Genomic DNA, 15525 nt, shown 5'->3' with positions numbered 1-15525 from the left:
ATTACACCAGTAAACGAGAAGAAAAATTGCGAAGAAAAAGCGAACAAGAACAATTAGAAGAATTAGAATTAAGGCGTTCAGAAAGAGTACGGGAAAGATAAATTAAGAAAGCGAAGTATCAAAATTAACGAGAATTAATGCATCAAACAAGAACAGAAAACATGTAACGCTTTGAATGCAAAAATTATTTTATTTTACTTAAAGCACATCCTTGTGTATGTATACTATGTACAATTAACATCTAAGTTTGCGTGGGATTGTTATGTATGTAACATATCAAATTCTTAACAGAGGCATTCTCCCACTCCACCTCTGTTACAATGAATGTATGTATGTATACTAATATGTATAATGTAGTTGTAAGCACTTTGAACTCAATAAAGAATTAGTCGTAAACAGAATTCCACTGCGTGTACATATCATATATTTATATATCTTTTATATTATGCAGTCGACCATAGTTTGTCCTCGACTTTAAATAATAAATAAATAAATAAGGCCCACTCTCTTGTAAAATACTTATTAACACATTTAATTTGATACCCATATCGCACCGTCACCCCTGATCCACCTTTATGGCGATATCTGGAAAAGGCATCCACCTATAGAACTAAGGCCCACTCCCTTTTAAAATACTCCTTAACACCTTTCATTTGATACCCATATCGTACAAACAAATTGTAGAGCCACCCCTGGTCCACTTTTATGGCGATATCCCGAAAAGGCGTCCACCTATAGAACTAAAGCCCACTTCCTTTTAAAATACTCATAAACACCTTTCATTTGATTCCCATATCATACAAACACATTCTAGAGTCACCCCTGATCCACCTTTATGGCGATATCTCGAAAAGGCGTCCACCTATAGAACTAAGGATCACTCCCTTTTAAAATATTCATTACCACCTTTCATTTGATACCCATATCATACAAACACATTCTAGAGTCACCCCTGATCCACCTTTATGGCGATATCCGAAATGGCGTCCAGCTATAGATCTACGGCCTACTCCCTTTTAAAATACTCTTTAATACCTTCCGTTTGATACCCATGTCATACAAACACATTCCAGGGTTACCCTAGGTTCAATTTCCTATATGGTCATTTTCCCTTATTTTGTCTCCAAAGCTCTCAGCTGAGTATGTACTGTTCGGTTACACCCGAACTTAGCCTTCCTTACTTGTTAGTATATAAGCAAATAATGAATTTGTGAAAATAAACTTTTGTAAGAGTAAATGAATTACTTTGAATTTATTGGTTGAAACAGTGTCAGAAAAAAAATGTAGGCTCTCTAAGTTTTGTTTTGTGTTAGTGTGGATGCTGCCCTTGTGGCACACTAGGAATGAGTTAGGGGTTGCAACTTACTGGCGGGCGATTATGTAGGCCCGACCATTATGGACGAAGGAACGTCAGGAAAAGGGAACCCCCCCGAGTATTCGGAGTCAAAGTGGAGCTCAAGATTGTTCATGCCTCATGAACAAAAGGGGTGGGATGACTCCATCTGACACGGACGATCTTCTCCCGCTTGCTTTTTTCCCTTTTTTTTATCTTTTACAGGTCCCTATATTTTTCTCATCTAGGCATGATATCAATAATTTTGTTTTTGTGACTGTGGGTCGAGTAAGATGGCAAGAACCGCGCCTCAACGCCGATGAGCCTCAGCTGGGCTATTACCATGCCTACCCGCCACCCTTCTCGCTCCGGACCAAGCATTTGCATTACAATGGCGCCCAACGTAATAGCCCGATCATCTTTTAATTTTTCCCACTTTTCTTTCTACTGAATTTTCTTTCAGTTTCCTTCTTCCAATTATCAAAGTATAACCCATATATTAATTCCAATTTCCCATTACAGCTTACTATCTTGGTCTTAATTAACTTAACTTAATTATCATTTTTTTTTTTCATAAAGATATTTTTCCTTCTCTCGGACAGGTTAAGGTTCGAAGTCAGCATCACTTTCCAAGTCGGTGAAGTGATTTGTACCTGAGTAACAATTAGATAGACGGGGGGTAGTGCTAGCCCGAGTTCGAAGTTCCCTTTCTGCAACTTCAACGCCTTGATAAGTTGGTATTCGAAGTCGCACCTAGCACAGTTCAAGACGTTTTTTTTTTGGTGGCAAAGCTGCTCAAGCTGCCATGTAGATGTTCCAGCAACAACTGCATGTGAGGTTTACAGCTATTGACCACTGGGTGTAGAATAGGGATTTAAGAAAATATGATGTTTGACAACCACGGCTGGAACAAGGGCTCTGACCGTGGATGTGCCAAACAGGCTAATTAAAGGGGAATTAGGTGACATGACTTCGGATAGGAAACAGATTGACTTAAGCAACACCTACCTAAATTTCGATTCCTTCGCAAGGTCAACACCAAAACACACTAACCACTAACGCACACATATTCAACTTATATATTTTTGCATTAATTTAAAGATTCTGAGAGCAGCCTAAATTTCGATTTAAATCTAAATTTTGAGTTTGAGGAAGAAGAACACGCCAATTTATTTTTGTATTGAAGATTTTTATTTGAATTTTAATTTTCTAATAATAAATTCCTAAAATTGTGGAAAATATACTTTTAATTTTATTTTTGGAATTTGAGTTAATGTCAAAATACATTTAGGCTTAGTTCAACATTTACAAAAAAAAAAAAAAAACACTCAATTTTAATTTTTATCGCAATTTTTTTTTGCTTTTCCGTTTTGTTAACTTTTTTTAAATTATATTTTAATAAGTTAGTTTCTACGAAACTATTAGCCACCGATTTGGAGTTTAATGGTGGACATTTAGTATTTAGTTTTGATTTTCTTTATATTTTTTGAAATAAAATTCCTAAAAAACCAAATATTGAGTTTTAGAGCCAGTATAGAATTTAACAAAAAAAAATTTTTTTGAATTCTCTAGAGGATACTGGATTTTGAACCTCGCCAGGTTTCAATAGTCCATACTCTTCAGAATTTTACACAAACACATTATTTTTAATAGGGCTGGAAGCACTGCGACCTCTGTGCTGATCTATTGTGCAAGACTTTTCAGCCTAATTTTGTATCTGGAGGCTTTTAATGAATCTAAGTATCTCTTCAGGCTTTTTACTCCATATCACATAGGGATTAACCTTCCTATACTCGCGCATTGGTCTCTGAGACCGACGAAACACATTTTCGTAATTATTTTTATGCACGAAAATCTGGAGAAGCCGAGCTCTATGCAAGGTGTCGGATTTTACTAGAAATATTTTCTACTATAGGGAAAATTTGTGTGCCCAATTTTATTACGATCCGTTAATTTTTCTTCGAGTTATGGCTCCCGAGACATAGAAAATTGCTTAGTCATAAAAATTTCGGTGCCACACCCATTTTCAAAAATTTTATTGTTTTCCAATTTAATGTTATAATTCAATTTAAAAAGTAAAATTCGATTGATACAAAGCTCTTTTTCGCTAAGATATAGCTTATTATTTTCGTCTACGACCCTTTTAAAAATCTTTTATACCAAAGTGGGCGTGGTCTTTAACCGATCTCGTCCATTTTTTCTAGAAATATTTCCTGCTATAGGGAAAACCTTTGTACCCTATTTTATTACGATCCGTTAATTTTTTCTTCGAGATATGGCTCCCGAAACATAGAAGATTGCTAGGGTCGTCCACGATCCTTTCAAAAATCTTTTATATAAAAGTGGGCGTGGTCCTTAACTGATTTCGTTAATTTTTCTTCAAAGCATTCCTTATAGTAAGGGCAACCTCTCTGCCGAATTTTGTTACGACAAATTTAAAAAATTTTTGATTTATGATTAATAATATTTGTAAAATTGATTTTATCACAAGTGGGTGGTGCCGCGACCACTTTAAAAAAATTTTCAAATTTTTATCAAGAGTCTCAATATCAGCATTCTAGGTGTATTATTTACTAAATAATCAGGGTTTTTGTGTTTTCCAAAATGTTATATATATAAAAAGTGGACGTGGTTATAATCCGATTTCCCTCATTTTCAATACCAATCTATTCTGGGTCCAGATAAGCTCGTGTGCCAAATTTGGTGAAGATATCTCAATATTTGCTCAAGTTGTCGCGTAAGCGGACAGACGGGCGGACGGACATGGCTCAATCAAATTCTTATTCGAAACTGATGGTTTTGATATATGGAAGTCAATATATATCTCGATTCCTTTATACCTGTACAACCAACCGTTATCCAATCAAAGTTAATATACTCTGTGTACAAAGCATGCTGAGTATAAAAAAGTATGTAAAAAATATATTGTAGGGAGTACAAACTATCGGTCTGTGAGACCGTGCGCGAGTATAGATGTTACAATAATTGGCGCGAGTATAGATGGGATAGTCTCTGCCTAGCTAGAGCGACGCATTCGAAGAGAATGTGAACCGGCGTTTCATCATCCAGCTCACAGAAATGACAAATTTTGGTATCAGATAGATTTAATTTACTTAGGTGATATCGTAGACCGCAGTGTCCCGTATAGTACCCAGTAAGAGTTCTTGGGTTTCCCTGCTTAGATTAATGAGTTTGGCTGATACTTTCGTTGCCGGAAGTATAAACAGTTTGGCCTGCCTTTGCACTAGGCAGTCAATCCAGTGACGTCTGAATTGTTTAGTTTCCCTGGTGTGTGCTTTTGTAAGTCCACAAAAGGGCTCTGGACCATATAATGCTGATATATCACCCTGCTTTGCTAGGTAATTTGCATGTGCATTACCTTCATGTCCCTGATGTCCGGGAACCCATCCTAACAAAACCTTGTTTTTGGCTCCCAGGGCATTAAGGATTTCAGTGCATTCATCCACGGCAAGGCACGCAGGACCGCCTGGCTGTCCGACATAATGTAGATTCTCTCCGATGTTGAGCATCTCTGCAGACTTTTTCTACCATAGACTTCTGTGGCATGAATTTCTGCCTGAAATATGGTGGGTTAGCATCCAATTTGTATTGATTTTTTAAAGTTCAGCCCATAGATGCCAGCTCCCGTTCTTCCGTCATCGAATTTCGATCCATCCGTGAACCAGACCTCTGAGTCAAGGTCGTTATAAGGATTCCCTAATTCCCAGTGGGTCCTGTCTGCAATGGACACTTCAAAGTTCCGTGAGATTCTGAGATCAGGGGACATTACGTCACACAGTTGTAATGAGGGATTTCCTATGAATTTTCTTATTACTTTCATATGCCCTATCATATGTCCTTGCTTCAGAAATATTTGGAAGTCTTAGTGCACCTAGTATTGCCCCTTTCACTATCAGAATAGGGAAGGGAAGTATTCCCACTAACGCACTAAGTGCGTTCGCGGGGGCGGTTCTCATCGCACCCGTTATGCCAGCGCAAACTATTGTTGTTGTTGTTGTTGTAGCGATTAGGTTACTCCCCGAAGGCTTTGGGGAGTGTTATCGATGTGATGGTCCTTTGTCGGATACAGATTTGATACGCTCCGGTAACACAGCACCATTAAGGTGCTGGCCCGACCATCTCGGGAACGATTTATATGGCCACATTGAACCTTCAGGCCATCCCTCCCTCCCCACCCCCAAATTCCATGAGGAGCTTGGGGTCGCCAGAGCCTCGTCTGTTAGTGAAACGGGATTCGCCGCTCGAAGGTGAGGTTGACAATTGGGTTGGAGAAGCTATATATTGCGCTACACAACCCCTTGAACCCCAGCGCAAACTATTCGATGCAGTTTGCTTAGTTTAGCTGTTGCCGTTCTTTTCGTGGCCTTCTGCCACCAAACTAGGGAAGCATAGCTGACTATTGGCCTTACAACAGTATTAGATGTCCAATATACCATTTTTGGACACATCCCCAATGTTTTGCCGTAGAGACGAACCCAGGCGCCTTGTTTCGGCTAGCATCCAAATGAGCATTTCACCTGGGGGTTCTATCCAGTGTGACCCCTAGATATTAAGCCTCCATTGATAATTGTATTTTTTACCACCCAGAGATGGTTCTGGGATGGATGCTTTTCTTCTCCGGGTGAAATGCACTATAACAATTTTGTTAGGATTGATAGACAATCCTTTGGTATCGCACCACGTCTCTATGATGCAAAGGGCTTGTTGTATGTGATCGTGATTGTATCTTCGTGCATTCTTGTGATGCAAATAACTAGGTCTTCTCCATATCGTTGTGTGTCAAATCCCTTGGTTTTCATTAACTGAAGGAGGTCATCTATGACCAGGGTCCACAGGGGAGGGGAGAGCACACCTCCTTGTGGGCATCCTCTTGTGACCGCAATGTATTCAATTCTCCCTCCCTGTTCCAAATGGATTTTTCTACTCTTTAACATGGACAGCACCCATCGAATTATTATAGGGCTTATGTCCTTGTCAATCATAACTTGTTCGATAGCTTGATGTGTTGTGTTATCGAAAGCCCCTGATATAGCAGTAAAAGTGCAAAGGGCTATATTTTTAGACTCTAGAGCCTTTTCAATTTTTGCCGTGAGGCTATGAATAACCGTCTCCGTGGATTTCCCTTACTGGTAGGCGAACTGATTCCTACACAGAGGGAGATTATTTAGATTGACCTCCCTGATATGCTGATCTAAGATTTTCTCCATACCTTTCAGGAGAAACGAGCTCAGGCTTATTGGCCGATATGACGAGAGCAGTTGCTCGGGTTTCCCTGGCTTTGCTAAAAATACTACCTTAACTTCTGCCCACCTGCTTGGGATATGGCCGAGCAGTAGTGATGCCTTATATAAAGTGGAAAGGACTGGGGCTATATGATTTATCCCTTGCTGTAACAGAAAAGGGTAGGCCACATCCGGTCCTGGTGACTTGAATGGGCTGAAATTAGACAGAGCCCATTGCACTCCTTTCACAGTGGTGAGTTTGTTGCTAGGCTTTTTCATTGCTGCTGATGGTTGGCAAATCTGTCATTATGGGTGGTGATTGATAGCCTGCTGTGCAGTCAGGAAAGTGTGTTTCGGTAATAGTGTGCTCGTTTCTTCCGGCCGCGTGGCGTAGCTCCCATCTGTTTTTTTCAACGTGCCAATTACATTTCTGTGATCTCTAGAAAGGGCTTTTTGTAGTCGAACCGCTGCTGGAAGATCATTAATCTTTTCACAGTGTTCTCTCCAAGTAGCCCGTTTAGAATTCCTAATCTCGTTATTGTAAGATGTTAAAGCGAATTCGTATGAATCTCAGTCGCCCGTATCTCTCGCTTTATTGAACAGCTTCCTAGCCTGGAATCTTAACTGCACAAGCTTTTTGCTCCGCCAAGGCACATAGCGTTGTGTACGTATCTTTCCTTGGGGGAACTCTCATTGAAAGCTGTTTTAATGTCTGAGTGGAGCTGTTCAGCCTCCTTCTCAAGCTCCTGCACGGTGGTTATGGGCACTGTAATCTGTTACCAGCTTCCTCAATAATAAAACGGAAAAGCTGCCAGTTCATTTTCCTGGGATTTCTAAAAGCTGACATGTGTTACGGAAAGTGACCAATGTCGAAAAAAATGTGTTTGTGGTCCGACAATGATTCCTCTCATGAAACATGCCAGTTAGTGACGGTGCTGGCCATATTATGCCTGCACAGAGTAAGATCTAAAACTTCCCCTCTAATACCATTTACAAAGGTGGGTTCATTGCCCCGGTTGATAATGCTTATATTATTACTACTGATAAACTCAAGGATGTACTCACCCCTTTTGTTGATGTTCGTACTACCCCATGTTGTATGATGGGAATTTGCATCACAGCAGAGGATCCATGGTGTGCCACTCTGCTGACAGTATTTGATGAGGGCTATTGTTTCGGTTGTTGGGGCCGTTTCTTCCTCCCCCGGAAAGTAGGCGGAGGCTAAAAATGCCTCTTGTTCGCCTTTTGGGGTTGGAATTTTAGCCTAAACTGCTACGAATGCGCACACATATTGTGACGAATATTAGCAACACTAAGGGTGCTATCATCTCGCCGATGCTAATCAATAACTTGTGCACATCAACATATCAATCACAATGTCTACACATATGTCCATACAAGCAGCGGAGAGAAACGCACAAACACATGCATATATGTATCTGAGATACTCCCAAAAGTAGGCAATCATTGGTGGAACAATCATTATGTCTCCACATTTGTACGTACACGCAGCGGAGACAAACACATGCATATATCTTATCTGAGATGCGCAAAAAATTAGGCAATCATTTGTGCAAGTATCACTCACATATACGGGCGCATATGAGAAGCTATAGACGTACAATAGACGTGGTAATTTTATAGCTGGTAACTAAGTAGTAAATTCTAGAAATGCCTAGAAGTATGCGAACGAGGAAATCGAAGAGTATAAAATAGCGCATGCTGAGCAATCAGTAATCAGTTTGATTTAAACAAGCTATTGGTTGTGAAGTATCATTGTTTTTCTGAAGTACTTTAGTAAAGGCCATTTTGCATTATTGAATATTGGAGTCATTTATTCAACAGTTTAGAAAGTTAGTTAAAGGTGTAAAATAAGCGAAATTTCCATAAATTTGTTACAATTGGTGTCAGAAGAGGAATTGTTGAATAAATTCCGAAGATTGCGAATATAACTTGGACATGGCAAAGTTGAGTGAATTGAGGATCCAGCAACTGAAGAAGGAGTTGGAGAGCCGTGGATTGAATACAACCGGCACGACTACGAGACGCTACGGAGACGGAAGGAATTAATGTGGACGATGACGTCTTTCATCCTGATGGGGACGAGACAGCCACATAAATTGAAGAGAAAAACGAAACATCCCAGGCAGTTACCAGCACAGACTTGAACGTGATATTGGCTGCAATATCTGCACAAACATCGACAGTGGCATCCCAACTGGAATCGCAGGAGAACCGTATAACAGCCAAGATTGAAGCACAGGAAACACAAATTTCATCACAGCTGGAAGAACAGAAGACATATATGGTATCTCAAATGGAATCACAGGAGACACGTATATCCGAAATGTCATCACAAATAACATTTAGGATTGAAACACAGGAGCCACGTATATCCAAAATTTCGTCACAAATAGCATCCAGGTATTAAACTCGAGTTTAATAAGACCGCAACAGTGAACAACTGGAAAGCTGAAGATAAAGTTGCTGCACTATTCGTGGCATTGAATAGATCTGCTCCTGAAATCCTACAGGCGATACACGAGGGAGAGCGGAACAACTACGAAACTTTGATGAGTGCTCTAGAGAGGCGATACGGAAGCGAGCATAGAAAACAGATATACCAAATTGAGTTGCAAAACCTCGGATGTTGAAAGGTTGGCTGATTTGGCAAATGCGGACGCACCCGTGGAATACACCGAAAGGGTAAAAGTCCAAATTTATATAAGTAGCATACGGGACGTCGAAACGAAGCGAGCCACATACGCAAACCCAAAGCCAACATTTGCAGAAACGGTATCACATGCTCTCATTCAGGAAACAGCGTCGCTTCTGTGTAAGCCAGCTTTCATAGCACGCCGTGTGGAAGTAGAAAGTCCAGAGTGGGTAGACGCAATTTTGGAAGCTTTAAAAGGAACGCAAAAGAAGAATAATGGTGCAATCAACTGTTTTAAGTGTGGAAAGCCAGGGCACATTGCACGTCACTGCAGCACGGGTCCTGGAAGTTCCAACTTGGCTGGTCGTAAACGTAAAGCTGGAGGAGATAAGCAAGAGCGAGTCAGATGTAAAGATCGAAAACTTGCCCCAGCTATTGAGTGTCCTGTGATATCTATCTCGCAAATTGGAAGAAACTTGAGCATTCTTACCGTCAAAGGAAATGTGGATGGCAAGGAGCGTGTACTGACTGTAGATACGGGCGCATCTCGTCCCCTAATCCGATCTGATTTGGCCAACAGGAGAGTAAAGCCATTACCTGGAGCAAGGTTGCGTACGGTTACTGGCGAGTATAACCAAGTCCAAGGAGAAGTAATCTGTGAAGTCTTAATTGGGAAGGTCATGGTTCTACACAAATTCGTTGTGGCGGAGATCGTTGATGAAGTCATATTGGGAGTGGACTTCTTAGTTGACCAGGACATCAGGATCGATATGCGGAGAAAGATTGTGCGCTATAAGAACAAAATGTGCCACTTAACTTCAGTTTGGAGAAAGGGTTCAGCAGTAAGCGAGTGCTGGTGGAGGAGATTCGACAGAGACCACAATAGTCAAGGAAAGCAGATCGGGCAAAGGTTGATGGAACGAATGGGCCAAACAAATCAAAACCGAGGTTACCTGCGAGAGAAACACTGCCATTGAAAAACTCTAATGAACGCACTAAAACGAACGAAAGAATTTCCTAGAAAGAATGCAAGGGTGGTTTCAAGCCAGGGCGCACTACTGTTTGGAAATGTCCGAACGATACTGATTATGTGAAGCAAATCCGTCAAGAGCAAGCTCTGAAAAGTATTTGATTGGCCAAAAAGCAGAGTGCGAGGGGACGATCCAGGATAATGAGTAGTAAGATGAAACGCAGGTACGATAAAGCAATTAATTCGGAAGGTTTTCAGGAAGGAGATTTCGTGCTGTTATACAAACTACAAAGAAAAAACGGGTTGTCCCCGAAATTGCAGTGTAATTGGGAAGGCTCGTACAAAGTTGTAGAACGCATCAACAATGTAGCGTACCGCATACAAACCATTGGCAAACCACGAACCAAAATGAAAGTGGTTCATTTGGTAAAGCTGGCAGCGTTTAGATCGAGAGATTTGTCTGATTGGGACGATCAGGTTTAGGTGGAGGGTAGTGTGACGAATATTAGCAACACTAAGGGATACTATCATCTCTAAACCGATACTAAGTAGTGTCTTGTATGCACATCAACAAATCAATAATTATGTCTACCCATATGTCCACACAAACAGCGGAGGGAAACGCACAAACACATGCATATATCTGAGATACTCCGAAAAGTAGGCAATCATCGGTGGAACAATCATTATGTCTACACATATGTACGTACACGCAGCGGAGAGAAACGCACAAACACATGAATATATCTTATCTGAGATGCTCACAAAAGTAGTCAATCATTTGTGCAAGTATCACTCACATACACACGCGCATATGAGAAGCTATAGACGTGCATCTGTAGTTATAGCTGGTAACTAAGTAGTAAATTCTAGAAACGCCTAGAAGTATGCGAACGAGGAAATCGAAGAGTATAAAAGAGCGCAAAGTGATCAATCAGTAATCAGTTTGATTTAAGCAAGCTATTGGTTTTGAGGTATCAGTGTGTTTAGGCCACCAGCCTAAATATTCCCTACCACCCTAATGCACATTTTTGGCAATATTATTATTTACCGGTAACGGCCCACCCCTGCCGAGAGCTAACTTTGAAGGGGAAAACTCAACGAAAGTTAGCTATCGGCAGGTGCCGCGGACTTGTTCGCGGTCTTGGCTCCTTCTTCTTTTTTGGAACGATCGAGCGCCAGCAGCTATGTAACAGGTGAGTTATCCTACCAAATATCCATTTTCTATATATTTTACCTTAATAATTGGAGATTGTCATTTTCATTAATATTAATAATTTGAGGTTGTCATTTTGATTAATATTCACATTAATAATTCTCGTAAATGTTAACTTGCCAAGTGTATTGTGAACTGTGCAGTGAATTAATTTCATAATTTGCGATTGTCATTTAATTACCATCGGCAAGTAAATCACTTTCATAAGTGGGAATTTGCCAATGGTAGTGTGAATTAATGATTCTATTGCGTGCATCTAATATCTCATTTCCATTGTTTATAAAGTGAATAAATATTGTTATCTACTCGTTACTAATTCTCTTTATTTTTTTCTTTTATGTGCGTGCGATCGCGCCCCACGACCCGGGTGCCATATTCCCCCCGCAAACATTTGGTCCTTACGCGCCGAGAAAATCAAAGAGTTTGAAGATTTCTCGAAAAGAATCAGCACAGCGGAAGAATTGAAAATTATTTATCAAGAAAGCAAAATTATTTATAAAATTATTAAAATCAACCAGCATTGGAAAAAGTAATCAGCGAAACAAACAAACGAGCACACATACAGTCCAACTGGTCATAACAACACACATACAACCACAAAATAATCACATACAATCCGTCAATACATTATCACATCATCATCACAACATCAAACAGTTCACTAATCAACATCACATACAGTCCATTAGCATCGAGATCACATAATCACACAGTCCATTATTATCGCATACAGTCCATTTATCACATCATCATAATATTACTATCACTCATACAGTCCATTCGCATCATATCGAAAACACAAGGTACGTGGTTGCTTGGTATTGCACACATTTTTTTATACTCAGTTGAGCAGAGCTCACAGAGTATATTAACTTTGATTGGATAACGGTTGGTTGTACAGGTATAAAGGAATCGAGGTAGATATAGACTTCCCTATATCAAAATCATCAGTATCGAAAAAAAATTCGATTGAGCCATGTCCGTCCGTCCGTCTGTCCGTTAACACTATAACTTGAGTAAAATTTCGTAAAATCGAAAAAGTGCGATAATTCATTACCAAATATGGATTAAGTGATGAAACTTGGTATGCAGAATAGAAAAACTTCTTTACAGTATATAAGTAAATTATGTCAACATTCAACTCCAGTAATGATATGTTGCAACAAAATACAAAAATAAAAGAAAATTTCGAAATGGGCGTGGCTCCGCCCTTTTTCATTTAATTTGTCTAGGATACTTTTAAAGCCATAAGTCGAACAAAAATTTACCAATCCTTGTGAAATTTGGTAGGGGCTTAGATTCTAGGACGATAACTGTTTTCTGTGAAAAAGGGCGAAATCGGTTGAAGCAACGCCCAGTTTTTATACACAGTCGACCGTCTGTCCTTCCGCTCGGCCGTTAACACGATAACTTGAGCAAAAATCGATATATCTTTACTAAACTCAGTTCACTTACTTATCTGAACTCACTTTGTAATTGGTGTAAAAAATGGCCGAAATCCGACTATGACCACGCCCACTTTTTCGATATCGAAAATTACGAAAAATGAAAAAAATGCCATAATTTTATACCGAATACGAAAAAAGGGATGTAACATGGTAATTGTATTGGTCTATTCCCGCAAAATATAACTTTAGAAAAAAACTTGGTAAAATGGGTGTGACACCTACCATATTAAGTAGAAGAAAATGAAAAAGGGTTGCAGGGCGAAATCAAAAGCCTTTGGAATCTTGGAAGGAATACTGTTCGTGGTATTACATATATAAATAAATTAGCGGTACCCGACAGATGATGTCCTGGATCACCGTGGTCCACATTTAGGTCGATATCTCGAAAACGCCTTCACATATACAACTAAGGGCCACTCCCTTTTAAAACCCTCATTAATACCTTTAATTTGATACCCATATCGTACAAAAAAATTCTAGAGTCACCTGGCCCACCTTTATGGCGTTATCTCGAAAAGGCATCCACCTATAGAACTAAGACCCACTCCCTTTTAAACTAATCATTAACACCTTTTATTTGATACCCATATCGTACAAACAAATTCTAGAGTCACCCCTGGTCCACCTTTATGGCGATATCTTGAAAAGGCGTCCACCTATAGAACTAAGGCCCCCGCCCTTTTAAAATACTCATTAACACCTTTCATTTGATACCCATATCGTACAAACAAATTCTAGAGTCACCCCTGGTCCACCTTTATGGCGCTATCTCGAAAAGTCGTCCACCTATAAAACTAAGGCCCACGCCCTTTTAAAATACACATTAACACCTTTCATTTGATACCCATATTGTACAAACGCATTCTAGAGTCACCGCTGTTCCACGTTTATGGCGATATCCCGAAAAGGCGTCCACCCATAAAACTAAGTCCCACTCCCTTTTAAAACACTTATTAACACTTTTCGTTTGATACCCATATTGTACAAACGCATTCTAGAGTCAACCCTGGTCCACTTTTATAACGATATTCCGGAAAGGCGTCCACCTATAGAACTAAGGCCCACTCCCTTTTAAAATACTCATTAACACCTTTCATTTGATACCCATATAGTACAAACAAATTCTAGAGTCAGCCCTGGTCCACCTTTATGGCGATATCTCGAAAAGGCGTCCACATATAGAACTAAGGCCCACGCCCTCTTAAAATACTCATTAACACCTTTCATTTGATACTCATATCGTACAAACAAATTCTAGAGTCACCCCTGGTCCATCTTTATGGCGATATCTCGAAAAGGCGTCCATCTGTAGAACTTAGGCCCACGCCCTTTTAAAATACTCATTAATACCTTTCATTTGATACCCATATCGTACAAAATAAATTCTAGAGTCACCCCTGGTCCACCTTTATGGCGATATCTCGAAAAGGGGACCACCTATAGAACTTAGGCCCACTCCCTTTTAAAATTATCATTAACACATTTCATTTGATACCCATATCGTACAAACAAATTCTAGAGTCAGGCCTGATCCACCTTTATGGCGATATCCTTAAATGGCGTCCATCTATAGAACTATGGCCACTTCCTCTTAAAATACTCTTTAATAACTTCCATTTGATACACATGTCATACAAACACATTCCAGGGTTACCCTAGGTTCTTTTTACAACATGGTGATTTTCCCTTACTTTGTCTCCACAGCTCTCAACTGAGTATGTAATGTTCGGTTACACCCGAACTTAGCCTTCCTTACTTGTGTAATTTAATTTACGTGTTTTACGTAAAAAGTGCACTCCGTGATAGTTACAAAAAAGGCAAAGCAAGTGAAATTGTTAGATTTCGAGTTTACTAAGCACACAACGCCTTTTGACGATCGGGTATTTCCCCCCACCAGTGGTAAGGGTTACTCGACACCGCTCAAGGCAGACAGTCAGTGAATTTTTTTTAGTTTTTTTTTTTCACTCTCATCACTGCACTGTGTTGTACCCCTCGTCGTCACATACGTTGACAAAACTTGCTGCAGGAACCATATTTTCACTTGGTTGATGGCCTAAGCTAATCTATCACAGAATTCACTTTAGTAATAAGTCTGCGAGCTGAAATAATACCAAAAGCCAAAAAAGTATCACTACGTTGGGTGGCTAGTGGCTTGATCACACAATAAACTATATCACTTTATATAATATAGCTGTATTTTTCTCACTTTTTTTAATAAATATTTTAAATTGTACGTTTTCCACGTCAAGTTGAATATACAAAATTTATTTCCTTTTGTTGGGAAAGATAACCTAGTTGGCTACTCGAGGATACTCATCAGCGTTCACATCATACCTTTTTTATACATATTAAATCCTCGTTGGGATTTCTATCTGTGGTTCAAACTTTACACACTATATCCACATTGGGATTACCATCTGCGTTTTTAAATTTTTTTAAACACGCAAATTTTTGGAAAATATTTCTATCTGTGTACAACACACCTGTTAAGACACATTAATTATTGCAGGCGATTCTCTTCTCTGCATTGCACATCACTGTAGACACATTAAATTCTTTCAGGAGTTCTATCCGTGTTTAATATCACTTTGTACACACTAGAACCTTTCAGGATATCTATCTGTGCTGCATATCACTACATACATAATAAATCCTCTCA

General features: G+C 39.6%; 1 protein-coding gene across 10 annotated transcripts in view; it reads left to right on the top strand.

Annotated features, from left to right (window-relative positions):
- Nucleotides 1–15525, top strand: part of CaMKII (Calcium/calmodulin-dependent protein kinase II) — a 3892153-nt gene that overhangs the window by 2935211 nt on the left and 941417 nt on the right. The window lies entirely within an intron of this gene.

Source organism: Eurosta solidaginis, chromosome X, assembly GCF_040869045.1.
Source record: "Eurosta solidaginis isolate ZX-2024a chromosome X, ASM4086904v1, whole genome shotgun sequence".
In the NCBI taxonomy this organism is placed as follows: domain Eukaryota; kingdom Metazoa; phylum Arthropoda; class Insecta; order Diptera; family Tephritidae; genus Eurosta; species Eurosta solidaginis.
Note: the sequence above shows the minus strand (reverse complement) of the source record. Positions and strands in the feature narration are given on the sequence as shown.